Here is a 19872-nt window from a genome sequence, read left to right as displayed (position 1 = left end):
GTGTGAGCACACATCGTTTTGTGTGTGCCCAGATAGAAAGGGGCATTTCAAAGCAATGTCACTCTCAGATGTCACTGGCTGATAGAACTTCTTAGCCTACACGTTGCATATTGCAAAGATGACATCTGCTTTATATATATAACTGGGGATTCAATGAAGCAGCAAAGCTGGGATCTCTTTTATCACCCATAACTTTCTAACCAGGACTCTCTCAGAATTTGGAGAACACTCTTTCCACACTTTGCTTTAGTCCAATATGGCACCCAGTGTCAACTTCAGGTTTTGAACCAGACTTGTGAGAAGGACAGGGCTCTTTCATCTGTCTATGAATAATGCCCTTTCAGAAAACAGTTTATATTTAGAATAAATAAGAACAGACATATGTGCACACCCGCACTTGTGGGCCCAAATGTGCTTCCAGGAGCACAACCATGAAAAAGCAAGAAGAAAATATTGTAAACCAGATGTTCTCTGGGTTTGAATGCTCCATTGGTTTCCATACACCATGCAAGGTTCTGGTCTGCTAAGGGAGTAGAAGCAAGTTCAATATAGGAGCTTGTAGTGCCAATAGTTTTGCCTTGCTTGGGAAGGTGGAAAGCAGAGGCTTTCTTCACTCAAGTCTGATTTTTGGAAAAAAAACCCCAACCTGATGACATTTCCAAACCAAAATTCTCTGTTGTGATATTTGAATTATGGGCCAAAATACTTCCCTTTTGGCCAAAAAAAACCACCCCAAGTTCATTCACAAGAGCTGTAGCTGCCTGTCTTCATTTTCTCATTGTCTGGGCTTGTCCCCTCTCCTTTTTGTGTTGCAGTGGCACACTGAGAGTGTGCATGGTGGAGATACCCAGCTCCTGGGTGTTGTGGGGTGTGTGTTTGCAGGGATGGCAGACACCCCAGGCTGTGGCTCCCACCAAGGAGCTGATGCAGTACTCGGGATTCAATGGCTTTTCTCTCTTTTCCCTACTAAGCTGTTCCAATTCTCGGGTGTTAGATATTTTTCAACTAAACATTAAAAGATGGTTTGAGAAACAGACACTTTCTGCCTCTTCAGAGGGGAAGGGAAATATGCATCTCAATGAAAACTCCGTTTTTTATTAAAAACTAGTTTTGGTGAAATGAAGTCACCCAACCACACAGCTCAGTCCACACAATTTCCCTGTGTTTCCATCCATTCCTCCTTCCCCTCCCAGTCTCCAAACCATTCTCTGCCTGCCTGATACATGTTGACATGAGAATTAAATCGCTGAGAAGTACGAATGCTTTTGCTTTAACAGAAAGCCAGGTTACTATTCCTACCATGGAAAGTTAAATGAAATCATGCTGTGAGTGAATTCCTATTGATTTCTTTAGGATTGATCAGAAACATTTGTCAAATTTTGTTTTCTTTCTGTCCTACATCTTCTTTAGACACATAGTTAAACATACTAAGGAACGTTTACATTTTAAAAATGTGTTCTAAGGTCTTTATATAAACATACATGTAATAAAAGTGACTGGTGATTTATGTTTTCTATATACATTCAGATACTTTATTTTCAAAGCCAAGGTTTTAAAAAATAGGTGCCTAAATTCAGACACCTAAGTCTATGTTTACAGTCTTTGGTTGCCTGATTTTCAAACATGTTAATACTCAGAAACACTTTTTTTTTTCTGTTGATTTGTCTCTTTCGGGCAAAAATTTACATTGGGCTGGTTTTCGTCTATTAGAATCAGAAAGGGAAATTTAAAGATTATAATTTTTCAAAAGATGTAAAGGCATAAAGGAAAAAAATCCACAGCTTTTTGCATATTTAATTGCAGAAAATGATGTACATTGGTACAAGGGACATGAGTACAACCCAGCAGATTCATCCTTGCTCAGTGAATTTGACCTAAACCCCTTTTCCGCAGCATTTGTCTTTTCTTCTTTAGGTTCACACCAAGGCCTCCAGTTTGAAAAACGTATGTGTGCTCCTGCCCCTAATGTATGTGCATATTCAGTGTGACTGCATATGGAAATGGAGCATCCATGCCAAGAGTTTTCCAGCCAAGAGGCTTTTTGCATGTGTGAGTCTCGGAGGGTTGTGTGCTCTTGGGGTAATTGCGCGTGTAAATCCAGCGGGCAGTCACACACCCAGCTATAACCTGTACAGCTGCATTAATACCTTTTTAAAACATCTAGCACAAGCTGGTGAGAAAAACGATACCTTTTCAGACACCTGGTCCTTGTAATAATAATAATAATAATAGAAAACCCCTAAAAGCTGATTGTGGATCGTGAAATGATGCGGTTCAGCTTTCAAAACCAGCCCCTGTGTCCCCCTCATAAACACAGGTCACTCTTACATTTAGGCACTATTAGATTTGTGGGTTTAATTACAAGCAAATTATTTTTTGAAGTGGTAAAAATAAATATATGCTGCTCTAAATTCTAAAGAGAGAAGCTTAAAATTAAAAAAAAATAGGAAGAAATAAACATATAACAAGAAAAAGTTATGGAGCAGCTGTGTAAATAATGCAAACAATGTTAAAGAATAAAAGGAAACTGCCAAAGCCACTTGGGATGAGGAAGGAGCCTGAAATCCCTTATTGCTCTAACGAGGTCTAGCTCATTGGTTGTTCCTGGTTTTTGTTCTGCCAACTCCAGGTCTGCCTTAGAAAGGCACCAGAAGAAGGGAAGGAAAATGAGGTTATCCCATAAAATAATCTACTACTATTTGGTAAGGGCACAGGAATAGAGAATGAAGCAATGGTTTAATGTTGGGAGTAGAAGCTGCATGAAGTAATCAGCTGAATATTTGCTTCATTCATCAGTGCAAAGCAAATGCTGAATTGTGCAGAAGTCAATGAAAACTTTCCACGGTTTTGCTGCAGGCTTTGCTGAATGACACCACTTGTCCACAGAAGTGCTCTGCACCTCAAACTCAGAGCCACAGTGATGCACCTGGAGCTCTGCACGTGGAATCCAGGAAGGTGAGAAAAGCATCTCTAGTGTCCTGGAGGCAGGGGACCAGTGGCTTTGTGGGTGAGTTCTGAAGTCTTCATCTGAATTTTGTAACAGCTCTCAAGACCTGGAAGATAATCTAGGATTAGCAAAAAACCCCTAAATCAAGTAATGCACGTGTTCTTGTTGCTTAGAAGGTAGAAACCATGGTTTACTCTAAGTAGAAATCTGTTGCTTGGATATGTAAGGATGTAAATTAAGTTTGTTAGACTTTACAAAAGGACAAGGTGATAGGAACAAATTATTAGTTAACCCTAATGGTTGTTGCTTGTCCAGTGTAATTATGACTTTGTAAATGAATGCAAGGCTTCCAAAAGGAGCCAGGGAAGCTCCCTGTGCCCAGAAGCTCCATGTTTCTCTGCAGACACCCAGTGTGTGTGTGGAGCCTGCCTGGTGCCTGCTCCATTTCCTGAGTCAGGGCCTTGGGGAGAGGGAAGCCAACACAAACTGTGCTCCAGAGGACTGGACTCTGAGAGTGTTCCTAAGGAAAGTCCAACTGGCAGCAGTTAAAGCTGCCTTGTGAGGCTCTGGCACTCTCCAGCTGTGCTGGGCACTGCCACAGGGCAGGAATTCAGGGATGGTCATGCTCTCTTTAGCTCTTAGCTCAGACTCTTGACCCAGTGCCTGGGCCACCTTGGTGAGCTTGCAAAGCATTTGCTGGTCCTTTCCAGTCATGCTGCCATGTGCTTGGTTCATTGGCATGAGGGCTAGCACTTGCTATTTTTGCAGGATTGACTGATTTCATCAGGGTTTTCTCTAGTTAATAGGGGCCCCATTGCCATTACTACCATGTGCAGTTGCTGTATGATGTCAGATAACTGTTATGTGGGATTTGGGGTTCTTTGCAATTTCCATTGCCAAGACTGAGTTCCTTGCTTCTTGACAGAGTTAATTTTTTACCTTAAATTTTAGAAAATAGTTTTTTAGTCACTGTGTGATTTCATCACACAGGAAAATAAGTGCAAATTTAATTCTATTTCTAATCTACCTATCTCTCCATCTATGATCTTCTTTTTCTGTTTTTCTGTCTACCTGTTTATTTATTTATCTTTCTAAATATGTGTATAAAATAGTGTCTATTCACTAGGGCAGTGGTGATCTTAGAATTTAATTACAGCCTGAGGTACTTGGTGTTCTAACTTGCTGCTCCATCCTGCATCAAGGAGACCTATAAGACAGAAAAATAAAACACCTTGATGTAGTTTTTACCTGCTAATAGCAGTTCTATCATTGCAAGATCTGGCAAGACAGTCAAACACCACATTTTCCCAAGGGTATGTAGAGCAGGCAGAGCTCTGGCTCAGGGAAAGATTAACAAGCTTTCCGTGGAAGGAGGAGTACATGTGCAAGGGTGAGGAGAGCCTTCACTGATGTGCCACTTGTAAACACATCTGAACTCTGCAATAGGTGCGGTGCTTCTGCTCAACAGCTGCAATCTTTTCATTGTACCTCTTTTGTTGAATTCAGATAAAAGCACTCCATCGTCAACAAATCTAATATCTGTTCTTGTCCCACTTGAAAGGGTCACATGAAATTTCCCACCAGAGAACAAAAAGCCCTGAAGCTCCCCAGGGGGTTTGGGTGGCAGCGTGCCAAGGGAGGGGAGGGAGGAGGAGGAGGTGGCTGCGGTGGCTCAGCAGAGCAGTGATGTCCGTGAGGGGGAAAAGTGCTCCCAGGCTGGCAGTCCCACGGCAGGAGAGGCAGGGCTGGAATGGCAGCCAGGCAGGTGAAATCACCTTTTCCTGAGATGCCAGGGCTGATTGTCCCCAGAGAGCCCCATTTGGGAGATCAGGTGAAGCTCTTTGGGGTTGCTGTCTCGTGGTGGAGGTGGTCCACAGAAAGGGATGCTCAGGCTGGAGTGGGAGCTCACTGCAGGGGAGGAGGAGCCTCTTGCTGACCTCAGGCAGTATTTCCAATGTACCTGGCTCTGCAGAGAGGAAAGGAAGCTGGAGAGGGGAACAAGAACAAAATCCTAATTCTCTCCAGTCAAACATTGCTCAGGATGCCGGCTGGATACTCTATGACATGTTGAAAGAAGGATTCAAAAAAAAATACATTACTTTTACAATAACAGCACCAAACCATTATAAAAATACACCTACATCTTCAGCAAAACTGCAGCATATGTTCTTGAGTCAAAGACATTTGCACCAAACGCAGAGTCTAGAGATGTCTGGCAGCTGAAGCGGGGAGCAGGTGTATATTTAGCCCTTTAAAATGTGCACTTCAGTGCATGTAAATATTTGCTAGGTCAGAGTTCCAGTGTGCTAATGAGCCACATGTGACAATGTCCATTTCCCAGGAGCCTGTGCTTTGCACATTCTCTCAAACCTCTGCACCATCAGTGCAATGTGGTTTTACTTGTCTTGTGCTAACCCCAGCTCCCTGTATCAGTGTAGAGGCAGCTCCACCTCCACTGCAGTAAACAGCTTTTCCTGACAGTGGCTGTAGGGACAGGGACAGAGTCCTAGTGCAGTCCTAGTCCTGGTATCTTCCAGTAAACAGCTTTTCCTGACAGTGGCAGGCTGTAGGGACAGGGACACAGTTCTAGTGCAGTCCTAGTCCTTTATCTTCCAACACCCAAAGCCCCAAATGCTTATCTACAAAGAAGTCAAAGACAAGATGTGGTCAGAAATTAGAAATTAGAAATTTTCATCTTTTAAGATAGAAGTATAGGGCACCACAAGTTCTTTGAAATAGCACAGGCTTTGGAATAATAAGACCTAGACAACTGCACTGTAAACCTGGGGAAAGCCCATGGCCTATTCAGAGCAGGGGATGGCACAAAGTAGTGAAAGAACATGGAGTAACCCATCACCAGCACCCTCTTCCCATATCAGCAAAAAGACTCAGTTATGAGAATAAAAGGGACCTTGGCTGCAAATGACTTAGGGCAGCATAAATATGTATTATGAATTTTAGGCTTAGACATAATTAAATGCCATTTGTCAGATCTATGCTTGTTTTTCATCTCATTTGAGTTTTACAGAATGAATTAACTAACAAATGTGCCTCTGATTCTACCAAAACAAATCATTTCTCAGTAAAGTTGCCTCCAAGCAGCAGTGAGAGGGTGACTGGGGGGAGTGACCTTCTGCTGTGAAGTTGTCACGTTCCAGCAGAGCCCTGAGTGGCAATGACAGCCTCAGTAATGGGGAGCCCATAGTGGCCTGGCAGTCTTGTTGATAACTTGTTAATTTATTTAGTGCAGCGGTGCAGAGGCGAAGATCTGGAGTAAAGGGTGGGGTGGGCTGAGCCTCAGGGCTGAAATATGTAAATATTCGGGTTTAGAGGGAAAAAATAATAATAGATTTCTTGTTCATTGTCACTAAATGAGGTTGGTGACAGGAGCCACTGGCGAGTAAATAGGCTCATGTTTGTACCAAGGCAGCTTTCATTAAACACCTGATGCAGCAAATGTATGGTCAGTGTGTGCACAGTTTGGGTAATGGAGCTCTAAGTGCTCCTCTTGTGGCCCTGTGAAAGCAGGATTACAGCACACCAAGGGACTTTCACCCTGAGCTGAGTCATAGGATGGGAAACAAAGGGTCTGTGTGCCTTTGACAGGCAAGAGGGAGACAATGTTTAAATCCATGTGTGAAGAAATCCTTTCCTTGCAATTTAACTGTGTCTTGTAGAGCTATCTCACTTTGTTCCATCATATGAAACCACAGGTCCTTCTTATGCTTGGGAAATTACTATAGCAAATGGATGGATTTGCTAACCATGTCTTAAATTCTGTTCTGAAGTGTTAGTAACTGCTCAGGAATGTGTGATATACATCTTTTAAAGGGTCTAATGTGTTCTCCAAGTGACAAGCTCCTGCAAGGCTCAGATCCATTGGTAATTTCATAAAACAGACACCCCCAAATCAAAACATTTGTGCTGTTTGGACAGTCCCATGTGTTGTCCCTAGCAGGTGGCCTCCTGCAGCTGTACTCTTCGTGCTGTGTAGTTCATACATTTATGAAAGTGGTTTGTCATATCAGGTTAATGAAAATATGCAACAAATGCTCTAAATAGAGCTGGAGGCAAACAGGTGAGTCAAACAAATAAAGCTGATAAAAATTGTGCCGTGTACACCTCTGCAGAATTATCCTTAAAATGTCTTAAAGAAGATGGGTAGAGAGTATTTAACAAATAATGTGGTGTCATTTGAAAAACAAATCCAGATGGTGGTGTTAGCATATCCTGTGACTTAACCATAATGCCATGTGTCTGCAGGAAAACAATAACCCCCACACAGCCCAGGCCAGCAAGCCTGAATTCATACACACTGAGGAGTTTTGTTATAAATATGAGGAAAGAAACAGCACCTGGTGGCCAGGTACCAACAGGAATACTGGTAGCAAGTGTTGGATCTCACCCATGAGCACAGCCATTCTCATGGCAGGCTGAGGAAAAGCACATTTCCCTCTTCCCCAAGGAGGGAAGGGGTGCACTGGGCTGTCTGCAGGCACCTGCCATCAGCTGTGGAGCTTGGTCATCCTGCTCCCATCTTCTTCTTGCTCTCCCCAGGTCCTGAATGTGTTGCTGTGTGTCCTCCAACTTCTGGAGGGTCTGGAGTGCCCAAAGCACACCTCGGCTCTTGGCCTCGGTGCATGAATGTGCACAAGGAATTTCCCCTGAACATTTATTATCCCTGGTACCACAGTCAACAGTTGGCTGGGTAACTGAGCAAATTTACTTGAACTCTTTATTTCCCAGGTCTTATTTTTCTAAGGAAGGCAATAAATCAATGACAGGAAAAGTACTCACCAGGCAGAAATTGGGTAGCTCCATGACTTAATCAGCACTGATTAATGCCGGTCGGGAATCTATCTCTGCATTTCTTTGGAATACATTTTTGGAAAGTCTAGTAGTTCCTAGCAGAGTTTTGCATGAGAAATTAAATTACTTGCATATTCCTGTCTCTCCTTAGCAGCTAGGCTCCTTGGGGCTCACACCATCTTCTCCACGCAGGTCTGTGTGTCTGGGCTCTCCGTGGAGCAGCGCTCCCTCGGGAGCTGGAGGCAGATGGTCTCTGGGGAGCCCAGTGCCAGGTCTGGGTGACAGCAGCGGAAAGGCAAGGACAGCCACAGCCGGATGAGACACTTCTCTTCCTCTCTGGCTGCAGCGCTGAGAACGCCAAGGATGTGTCAGGCAGGGATGGGGCTGGGGGCCGGGGCTGCGTCAGAGGCAGCCCTTCTCCTGCGGGGGTGGAAGAGGAGCCCTGGCTCCCCAGGAAGGTCAAGGCCAGCCAGCAAACAGCCCGGGCAAGAAACCCCCAGATGGATAAACAATCCAGACATCTGGTGAGATCCCGGCATCGCCGCAATCAGGGAGGTTTTGGCACCGACTCTGACGCTGCCAGGATTTCCCCTGTAATTAGCAGCGTGCAGCCTGTCTGGGGAGGATGTTCCCTCCGGAAAGCTGCTGGGACCGGGCTGCAAAGAGAGCTTAATCCCTGCAAAGCAAAGAATAACACCCAGTTAGTCTCTGGCTCCCCAAATATCAGAAAATTACTAACTGGAACTCAACGAATGTTAGATGCCACTGATAACTAGCTGCTAATAACTAGCTGGCTTGGCTGCTCACAAGATTTCATAAGGGATTCACAGAGTGGAGTCGTGAGGATAGCACTGGAACAGACTTGGAGCAGCCATGAGAAGTATGGCAAAGGGAGTATAAACCTCAGAGCATGGGGAAGTGTCTGCATCCCCTTCCCAGCATCAGCAAGTAAGGTGGGTATGTATAAAACAGGCAAATTGAACCATAAATTTATTATGATAAAAGGCTCAGTCTGGTAAGACTATCAACATAATAGATTTTTCAGTTTCTACACTGATCCAGGCACACAGACACATAAAATACCTCCACAATAGGGTTTTTCTTGAAAAAAAAAAGTAAATCTGTGTTGTTAAAGACCTTAGCTACCTGTATTTGAAGATCGTTGTCTGAAAAGATGAAAAACATACATTTTCATTTCATTTCAGATTAGCATGGTAAACAGCTAGATCTGTTCTTTCAAGTGGAGCATTCGGCTCCATTTGTTAGCTTTGTTGCTGATATTTCACCTCTCTTATTTACTTAACATAGTTTGACAAGAAATTCTCAGTGAGATAATATATCTACATGAAAGACAGGCTTGGGGAACAAGTCCAGGGGTTTCAGTGGGACAGAATCAATTATTTATGTCTTTACCATTTTGGTCTGCCTTCATTCCACAGAAAGCACTCGGAAGAACTACTCAACCAGCTGCACATTTTTTGGTAGATAGACACATTCTATTCTTAGGGAGGGGAAAAAAACCAGGGGACATCAGTATAAATCAAGATTGCACCCACTTGCGAAAAATATCAAATCCCAAGTGATGGAAGCTAACACTCTGCAAAACAACACCCTCTCCCCAGCCAGGCAGGATGGCCCCTGCTGCAGGGAGCAACCAGTACAAACAGAATTAGCAAATGTTGCTGTTGCTTTTTGCCACACAAAATTAGACAAACTGTATAGAAGTCAGCTTCATTTCTCCCAAACAGCACAGTAGAAATGGTCCTTACACAGCAACCAGCTGGTGCAAGGAGATATTCTGAGGCTGAGGTAAGGCAGGTGATGGAGGACACCTCCACTCTTCAATAAATATCAGAAAGGAAAATTGCTTACCCGTTCTGGATAGCTCAAAAACATAAACCAGAGCAGTCTCACATACAGCCCATCCCAGCTCAGATCAGCAGGCAGACCCTGAAGAGACCCAAGGCACTGGAGTTCCTGCTTCAGCATCGTGTGGTGGGACCATGCCAAACATCCATCCAAAGGCAGGCAGCTGTAGCCAAAGGCTGCCAGGCTGCAGGGACAGCAGAGTGGCTCCAGTTCCTGCAGCAGCATCACAGTGAGTGACGAGGGGAAGTTTCTGCAACCCGTGAGCACTTTGTCAGTCAGAGGTCAATGAGGAAGGTTAAAAAAAAAAAATGGAGCATAAATATAAAAAATAAGTGGGGTAGAGGAATGAAAGGGAGTGGGCAGTGAATTTGAAAATAAAGAGAGAAAACAAAGCATGCTAAAAACTTACCCAAAGTAAAAGCCAGGCCTTCATGATGTTCCTGCAGAAGCCTAGGTGAAATCTCCCCCTCACTTTGATGATGGAGGGTCAGGTCCTTAGGAAAAAGGGTTAGTTTGGACATAATGAAAAGAAAGAATGTAGTGCAAAAGAAGGAAAATAAGTGAGTGGTGCCGTACAAAAATAACAATTCTGTAACTACTAGGCAATATTGTCATCTCTGCACACATCCAAGGACTTAAGTGACCCACTACTCTTGCTGAGGATCTGCTCCATTAATAATAAGAAAGAGCAATTTAAACTATGGCTTTTTTCATTGTGTTTTATACGGGTTTGGGGAATATATTATCAAAGGCTCCAATTCTGGCCAAAGTCCACAGGAATCATCACCTGTGGTCAGGCCCTGGATAGAAAGATCAGAGCTATCTTTGCGTAGCCCTACCACCAAAAACAGATCAATCAGAAGTAACTCAAAAGGAAATAGTCTACAGGGAACAGATGAAGATGCATTTAGAGGAAATAATCCCCATTCAGGATGCCATTATTAAAAGAGAGATAACTATCAGAGCTAAGATATGTCAGGGCAACCTCGTTGACATGGGACTGGAGAACTTCTACTGTAAAAGCAGAGAAACTAGGTCAGTGCTTTTTGAAGAGAGGAAAGCTCAGGGTGGACATCATTATTTTATACATGATTCTAAGGGGAATAGCTAGGAGAGATGTCAGAAAACTAGTGTCAAATACAAGAACAAATGGACAGGCTCTAAGAAAGGGAAATGAAGAGAAACTAAAGGAAGCTGGAGCTCAAGGGATATAAACATTTCTGTACACACTAAGCAGTTGATGCAAGGACTGGGTTACAGAAAGGGCTGCTAAGAACAACCAATAAGGGTTTGGAAAAGGAAAAGCTTTGTGGGGTACAGCCACCTGAGAACAGACAAACCTGTCTCTTGATCTTGTCTGTCCCTAGAATTGCCCAAGTTTCAATCTCAAAATTACTGTGAGGTTCACATACAGTAAATCTCTGTGCAAGCGCAATAGATTGAAGTGAGAATTCAGTTTATCACTCAAAGATAAAACTCAGAAGAGCGTTTGCCTTCTAATTCTATTAATATAAATGTAATTACAAGGGCTAATTCCAATTCAAATGTTAACTTATAAGGACTGGTGGAGGTAGCAGCCTGCAGACAAAGAGATGATGCTGGAATCCCTGATTCTTATGCTTGATCAATAGGTCAGTACTAATAGACTTTATTTATTAATTGGAGCATGTGGTTTGAAAATGAGCCTAGTTTTTAGGTTGCATGTTCTAACAACTAGAATATTTGCATGTTGCTATTGTGTCTATAAAAAAAAAAAAAAAAAGGCTCTCTGTAGTGTTGTAACAGGTAAGAATTGTCTTTATTTAAAAAAAAAAAAAGACAGAATGCTAACTATGATGCAAGTGACTTCCAGAACATGCTGCCTTAAGCACAGATCAAAACAATACTCTTTGTTCTAAGTACTTGAGATGTAAACCAGTCACTAGGGAAAGGAAAATAAAAATTAGATTGAGGTAATAGCTTGGGGCAAAGGGAATTGAAGACGGAGGAGAATCAGTGGACTGTACAGTCTAGAGCTCTTTTAGGGCATTTTCTTATATCCTCTGAAATTTAAAGGCAGAATTTTACATGGTAGAAATAAGCACAGCTTTATTGAAGCCAATGGAGCTAAGCTATGGGTCTGTTTCCAAATACGTATTCTAATACTTTTAAAGAAGAAAATATGGGGAAAAAAGTAGCAGAAACACAAGAGACACAACAGTCCCATTGAATATGTGTCAGATGCTGAGTCCTGTAAAAAGTGTAATGCCAACACTGTTCATTGGGAATTCTCCTTGTTTAGAATTATGTGGTTTAGGATATGATATCAGAGTGATTATGGTAGTATGAGGCTGACAGCTGGATTAGATGACCTCGTAGGTCTCTTTTAGCCTTGATGATTCTGTAATTCTGTAATGAATTTTTTCTGCTGTCTTACCTGGGCCTGAAAAATGTCACAAACCTTCCTCCTTTCCAGCCCAGTGGTTAAACGAGAGAGATTTTGAAATGAAATATGAGGAGGAAAGAGTCTGAGCGTGCTGTGGCTCTCTCTGCCTCCATTCTGTACTGTGGTAGTAGAAATGTGCCTGCACCTTGCAGATCATAAAAATCCCTGGCAATGAGATGCTCAGAAAACTTTCAGAGCACTCTCAGATCAATTCTGAACCAGCAGGATGTGATACTGAGATGAAGAGGCCCATCTCAACCATGATTACAGCCACTGAGACATTGATGTTGACACGGAACCAAAAATTTGTCACGACGCTGGGGAAGAGCAGGGATCACAGAGTGAGTGATACTGATCAAAGCAGATGAGAGTCAGGAATGTTTATCCAGGAGATGCAAACTCAGACACATACCTCGGTGATCTGAAGCCGTCAGAGTTAATATGCTGTCTATTAACATTTGTTCAAATACAGCACCTGTCAGAGCACGTACAGGAAAAGGGATTTTTAGGTCAATCTGACACGTGAAGAGTGAGATGTTGTGGAGGGGAGCTAACCTTGGCTGGCTGGCAGTGGGTGCTGTGTTTTCTGGGCACCTTGTCTTCTTCTCCTAGGCACCAAACCCCACCAAACAGGTTAATCCTCTCTGTGGACTTTGGTTTTACTCCAGTATGACCATTTCTCACACCCTTAACACTCAAATACCTGCTGTGCTCATGCACGTGTCCTCTGGCACTGCTCTGAGAGGAAGGGGAATGCTGTGCTCGTGGTTACTGGGTGTCTGCAGCAGAGGTGAGGTTGGAGAAGGTTTTCCTACAGCCAGAACTCTCTAGAGCTCAGTTGCACCCCCATGGATTGGTGCTCTCAGGAGAAAAGTGCAGCATCCTGGCAGCCTCAAGCCCCTGTGCTGATCCCCTGCTGATGTTTGGGTAGTGCATGTAACAGCAGACCCAGGAATGCTTACAATAGATTCTCTACTGAAGAAAATAGGCTGGCCAATAAGTTCTCACCTCTCACTGGGTGCTTGAAACAACATCCCATTATCAAGCAGCTGGGCACTCCCCGAGAAGGTTTTTCATATCTGTTTCATATACAGGCTATCACAAAATATTGCTTGTATTCTCTGTGTCCTTAAGCAATAGGAAAGCAGAGAATTTATGTTTTGGACAGTCCCCAATGTCATTGTTATTATCCATGACATGGCTGCATATCTTATCCTGAACTTTGAAAGCTCACTGCAGATCAGGTAGTTTCAGAGCAAACCCATGTTCTTAATGAGTAAATGAAGTTACTGTTACTTTAGTTTATTCTAAGTGTTGAACCCAGCATGGGATCTAACCTGGAATAGTCATCTCGAGAATATTGCAGTGGAAAGTAGAGCGCAGGATTTAACATTGGAAATTAGAAGTTGATCCTACTTCTTATACAAAATTGAGATTGACAAAATTGAGGTTTATCTACATAAACCTTTAAACAAAGATGTGGCTCTGAATCAAAATTAGGGAACTGGAGAAATGAAATTGAGGACTTTGTGCTCTTAAAGGAAACTTGCCCAGCAAGACTCTCAGCAGCGGAGAACTAAGCGCAGACATTAATGGAGTCAGGTCTTTTTCTGGAGGTCAATTTTTAATAAATCAAGATTGTTTAAAAATTATAATTATTGATTAATTAAATTTATACTTGGAGCTTAGCCCTCTTAGTTTTGAAGAGTCTGTACGCCCAACTGGTACGAATGATGAACTGAAAGAAAGGAAAAAAGTCATTATTTAATTAACTGCTATTCCAGCTGGATCTAATGCCAGCAATGGGTTTGGATGTCTGTTCCCCACAAGTACAAGTAAAGGGGCTTTTGCAAGTCTCTCTCTGCACTCAGATTCCATAGAGCAGCCTGCCCTGTGTCTGACTGTAAAGAAACTGAAAAAGGGCAGGTTTGGGTTAGATATCAGGAAGGAATTTTTTGCTGTGAGGGTGATGAGACACTGGTAGAGGTTGCCCAAACCAGTGGCCAAGGCCAGGCTGGACAGGGCTTGGAGCTACCTAGTCTAGTAGAAAATGTCCCTGCCATGGGGCTGGGACAAGATGAGCTTTAAGGTCACTTCCAACCCAAACCATTCCATGATTCTGTGGTGAATAATACGTTCACCTCCAAAATGTGATCCAGAAATCCTCAAAAGACAGAGTGAGCTAGTTTGGAAGCTTGTTATGAGCCCAAAAGTCCAGCAGTGAAGTGTACAAAGCTGAACAGCACAGCTGTACAAGCAGATTCTGGGGTTAGCTGGATGTAGCTGAAAGTAACTAAATAGGGCTGAAATCTGACAAAGAAACAGCACAAAAGCAGGAGAATCCATTTACCTAAACTGGAGCTTCTAAGGTGGGAGCAGGCAGCATTAGACATGCAGAGGGGAACCAGCTGAAGAGAAAAAAGGAGCAACGCCCAAGGCAATGTGGTACCAAAGGCAGGGGACTGGGGGTGAGTGAAATCAGAAATGAGGAGGCACCACCTCGGCATGAAGTGATACACTGTCACAGGCAGCTCCCAAGCTGATCCCACACTTCAAAATAGATTGACATTTATCCAGGAGATGAGTTTGTTATTCTGTAACTACAGCATTTTCTATTATGTTTGATAAGGGAAAGAAGATTGCATCTTGGTCAGAAATATAAAAATTCTCCTCCTAGCAGGGGATAATAGCAGGAGAACAGGGGCAGATGACAACTGCAGATTTAAAATAGTTCAGTGCAGCCCCTGGCAGGGAAGATAAGTTCAGTGCTGGGCTGAGAAGTCGTCCCACACTCACAACCAGACCACCCCTGTGATGTCCCACAGGCAGTGCCCTGCTCCTGTCCCCTCCAGAGCTGCTCCTCTTGGGTCACTCTGGGCTGTTTTCTGGGAGTCCACTTGATATTGCACTGAAAGTCATTAGAGGAAAAAAGACAGGGCCAGTGTGCCAGGAAGGCCCTGATTTAGGGGAAGTTTTGGGGTGCAATTAGTGTAAAGGAGGTGTTGTCAAGGACAGGGGGGTGTGGGGGTCTCTCTCTGTTGGAGGGGCTACAGGAAAGATGGAGATACCCTATCTACAAAAGCATGTAGGGAAAAGGGGGAATGGCTTCAAAATGAAGAGGTTTAGATTTGATATCAGGAAGAAATTCTTCTGTGGGAGGGTGAGGAGGCCCAGGTTGGACACTGGGGCTTGGAGCAGCCTGGGACAGTGGAAGTTGTCCCTGCCCACGACAGGGAGTTGGACCAAGATGATCTTTTAAGGAATCTTCCAACCAAAACCAGTCTATGATTCTGTGAGCTTATCCCAGACAGATGTGAAGAATGCATGCACTGCCTGACTCCTGCAATTGCACAGTAGGTAGTGCAAAAACCTTAACTTTGCAAAAAATCCAAACCTCTTTTTTTTCAGTGTATAACTGTTGATCTAAAATGGGAATTCTTGTTTTTTAATTCACAAAGCTTAAAAGATCGTTCATTTTATATTAAAATGATAGCCTTTGCAAGAGACCTTCAATCTAATTAAAGCCAGGAGATTAGCATCCCTTAGAATATTTGCAAAGCCTGCAATGCGAAGTTAATGAAATGTGTACACTTTTACAAAGCTTTAATTTTTAATGAAATAATTCAGGACATGGACCTTGCTCCTCTGCCCTACCAGTGTCCAAAACAGGGGCTGTTTATAAACAATGCAAAGTTCTGGGCTGAGGAAGACAGAGGAGAGGATAATCTAAAGGCTTCTTGGTAACTGCTGCAAGCCTGTCTTTTATCTCTTCTGTTCAGCCTGAGAGTGTTAGTATTCCTGATTAATAATAATGACTGAGAATATGATTTCAGAGTGGCAGTTATTTCTTAAGGCTACGTATATGTGTATATATATGTGTGTGTATAAATATATATATATATGTAGCATATACTGTATTTATATATAAATACATACATATATAATAAATTAGATATACAACTCTATGAAATCACAGTGACTGCTAAAGGGACCGTAAATAAAGCAAGTAAGGGAATATGTTGCAAGGGAATGTCTCCTATTTGAAGAAGTGGGCTGAGCTCAGAGGCAGGGGAACAGCCAGGGCTGGAGCAGTCTAGTTCAGAGGGGATGACCAAAGGAAACCCTAAGCAATTCCAGCCTCTTTTCAGGTCAGGCTCTTCTAACGATGGCCCCACTCCTCTGCTATCCGTTGAGAAGGAGGAACAGAGGAAAAAAGCTGAAGCACAGAGAGGAGCAAGCCCTGTTCAGAGTCAGGGTTGCTCTAGCAGTGTCAGGGGGCAGGGCATCCCCAGGGCCACGCACACCCTGCCCTGGGCTGATTTACAAACAGCCACACCATTAGAGCTATTTACTGCATCTGCTTCTTTCACCCTTTCCTTTGCTGCCTCTCCGTTTTGCCACAGGAAAGATCTGGCTGCTGCCTTCAAAATAGTAATTCTTTTATAGAGCCACCCCCCTACTTTATATTATGCTTACTGGATCTTTCTGAAACCTAAATGTTAGAATATCCTAATCTTGCTCTACATTTTAAAGCTGAAAGATAAACGTGTTGTTTAATGAAATCCACAACACTACAGGAATAGTAACCATTGTGTTTCTTCATTTCAAAGAACGGCTGAAATCTAACATCTGGTGTAACTGTACAAACCTGACCTTAGGTCACAGTAAGTATTGTATTGTTGATGATGGATACGCTTTTTTCATTACCATGCTGTCTCCATTCTTTCAGCATCCATGCTGTGAATCCCCAGTTATAGCCAGGACTATTGATAAATACTGATTTTTAAAATACAATTCCTTTTCTTATTTTTTTTAATTTTTTTACACTTTTAAGCACGCATTGTACGGTATTTTCTTTTTAAATAGCTCTCCTAGTTTGTTGTCAACAATATGCTATTATTTGAGCAAACTTTTCTGCATGATAACTCTAACACACAAGGATCAAGGATTATGTGTCTGAAGATGCAGCTATGATCCTGAAAGAGCAGTGTCACAAAAAGGTGATCCTCTGCCTCTAATGCCTTCCCCTGTACTTTCCTCTTTGGATGATCATTTCCTTAAAGCCCGTGTGGAACCAGGGTTTAAGGTTTAAATTGGGAAGCAGATGTGGACACCTGTGAATGTGTCTTTGCACATCATTGTTTCAAGGTTTCAGCCCCTGTGCAGGAAATGAGGCCCTGCACTGTCCTGTATGATTGATGTCCATTCTTCCCAGGATCTGGGGTAATTCAGACTAGGTCAGTGACTGTACAGGGCTGTAACCAGTGCTCCCAGCAAGCCCAGTGAAGTACCAGTCAAGAAAAGAAGATGTTGTGTTCATACCTGGAGATTTGGGTCAGATTTTAACCACATAAAAGCCACCAGAAGCTCCAACACTGAACTGGGAGGGTGAGGGCAAATTTAATTATGATTTCTATTTGTTTGCTTTGCTGACTGTCTCTACCCCCAGAACCTTTCAATGTTTTGCAGCTCTCCAAGAGCACCACAAGACTTTCAGCACCAGAGATTTATTTTTTTTCCCCTAAAGCTGTTCAAACACAATCCTCTTTTCCAATCCTTTGGGCAGCAGATGCCCAGCTCATTCAGACTTGACTCTTTGGGACAGAAATCCTGACTGGGATTGCTGGACATACTGTCAGCAAAGGAGAAATGTGTCCTAACCCAATCCTTAGGTTGTAATGCACACGCTGTGTTCTTGCTAGGTGCTAATATTCCTTCATCATGCAGTGGAGGTAAAGCAGAATATCCTTGGCTCATCCTCGTGCTCCCAATGTGCAGAATGAAGCTCTGACTCCCTGAAATCCTGACATTTTCACCAACCCAGCAGTAACCAGCATGGAAAACGTCTGAAGGCATGGCTTCTACACTTTTAAGAAACATCTATTCATTGCAGTTCTGCCAAAGTTAAATACATTTATAGATTTGTTCGTAATTATTTTTAGAGTAGAATTCTTTTTGTTTGACAATATCTGAAAAATTAAATACCTGGGGTGACATTGCTGCGTGCAGCTGGTACATTGGAAACAAGGGGAAATGCTTGCTGTGATTGTGAAGGGTTTATTTAATGGCTCTGAAGGCAGAGTTCACTCATTCTGTGAGGACAGGCTGTTTGGTGGGGCTGCCCTCTCTGTCACAAGCTGCCAGCCCTGTCCTGCAGCACTGACAGGTCTGTGCTTCCCAGGAACAAGGAGCAGAGTCAGCCTTTGGGACCCATTGGGATGAGTCCAGGGCAGGCACCTGGTTGGTTTTAGGGATGGAGCAGCTCTGCTATGAGGAAAGGCTGAGAGAACTGGGATGGCTCAGCCTGCAGAAGAGGAGGGTGACCTAATTTTGGCCTTCAGTACCTGGAGGGAGATGGAGAAGAGACGGAGAGAGACTGTTTACGTAGGCCAGGAGTGATGGCCAATGAGTAATGGCTTCAAACTGATGGACAGTAGGTTTAGATTAGATATTAGGAAGAAATGCTTCCCTCTGAGGGTGGCGAGGCCCTGGCACAGGTTACCCAAAGAAGCTGTGGCTGCTCTGTCTCTGCAAGTGTTGAAGGCCAGGTTGGACAGGTCTTAGAGCAACTTGGGATAGTGGAATTTGTCCTGGCAGAAGGCTGGTGCCAAGTTTCTGTGCCATGAGGGTGCAGAAGGCTCTGGACCTGCCCAGCTGTGAACTGAAATGCACTGGCAGGACAGTTAACAAATATTCCATACTCTTCCCACCCATTCTGCACTTTCCATGACCTCTTCCTTTCATCGGTACAAGTAAATTGAATTCAGCACATTTAAAGACCCTGTCTGGATCCATAACATTCATAACCATGCTGTAACCATGAATGAAAAGCTGAGGGAGAGTATGGTTTGTATCCAAGGGCTCTTTTGCTTTTTATATGTTTACATATACCAGCCAATGGTCAGCAAATAAGCACCATGGCTGGTAATGAAATGTTCGAACCATCTGTTTTAATCTGCAATTTAATTTCACTATAAAATATTAAAGTTGTTCCGATGGTTGGGTTGGTATGGCTGCTTTATATGAAAAGAATTGAGTATCCCAGAGCAATTACATTGCACCAAGCACATGCTGTGGATATTATATTCTCTATTGTTATTTTGTTCCATTAAAAATGTTAAAAAGCCTTCTTAACACGGTATGACAGAGTTTTAGGCCTCTCTTTTTTTTTGTTAAAAACAAGTAGCAAATGTTGAGAACAAGTGTAAGAGGAACATACTGGCAAAAGAATAATCTTCTTCATGATCCTTCAAGAGGAACAATGGAACCATCTTCCAAGAGAGGTGGTCAATGCCTCAGTCTGGTCAGTGCCTTAAAAACAATCAATGTTGTCATTAACAGGCTTTAACTTTTGGTCAGCCCTGACATGGACTTGATGATCCTGGTAGGTCTCTTCCAACTGGATTTACTCTATTCTATCCAAAATAAATGTCTGTGGAAATGCTGAACTGATGAAACCAGAAAATTATTTTGACATTGCAGCTTTTGGAAGCCATAGCATCTTTGGAAATTTTTGCTACATTTTCCACTGGCATTGCTTTCTGTTGTGGGATTTTAGAGAACATTCCTTGAGGGGCTGGTGGCAGCTGTGCTTTGGGTTGTGGCCCCTCAGGTCTTGAAAACATCCAGGTTCAGGGATTCCACAACATATTTGGACAACCCACTCCAGTAATTAATGATCCTTACAGAGATTTTATTTTTTCTTCTCTCTCCAGATTGAACCTCTTTCATCCCAACCCCTCTGCCATGGGCAGGGACACTTTCCACCAGACCAGGTTGATCCAAGCCCCACCTGACCTGGCTTTGAACACTTCAGGATGGA

General features: G+C 43.1%; 1 long non-coding RNA gene across 4 annotated transcripts; it reads right to left on the bottom strand.

Annotated features, from left to right (window-relative positions):
* Window positions 1-547: 547 nt before the first annotated feature.
* LOC134558214 (uncharacterized) lies at window positions 548-12303 on the bottom strand. Of its 4 annotated transcripts, none has more exons than XR_010082315.1 (4): window positions 9629-12303; window positions 7745-8432; window positions 4723-4932; window positions 548-4154 (listed from the first exon to the last, which is right to left on the bottom strand). It is a non-coding gene; the product is annotated as an uncharacterized LOC134558214 (long non-coding RNA). The 4 variants fall into 4 exon arrangements; XR_010082316.1 differs by having other exon boundaries at window positions 548-3053; XR_010082314.1 differs by lacking the exon at window positions 548-4154 and having other exon boundaries at window positions 4200-4932.
* Window positions 12304-19872: the final 7569 nt, after the last annotated feature.

The sequence above is a fragment of the Prinia subflava genome, chromosome 14, assembly GCF_021018805.1.
Source record: "Prinia subflava isolate CZ2003 ecotype Zambia chromosome 14, Cam_Psub_1.2, whole genome shotgun sequence".
NCBI classification, from domain to species: domain Eukaryota; kingdom Metazoa; phylum Chordata; class Aves; order Passeriformes; family Cisticolidae; genus Prinia; species Prinia subflava.
Note: the sequence above shows the minus strand (reverse complement) of the source record. Positions and strands in the feature narration are given on the sequence as shown.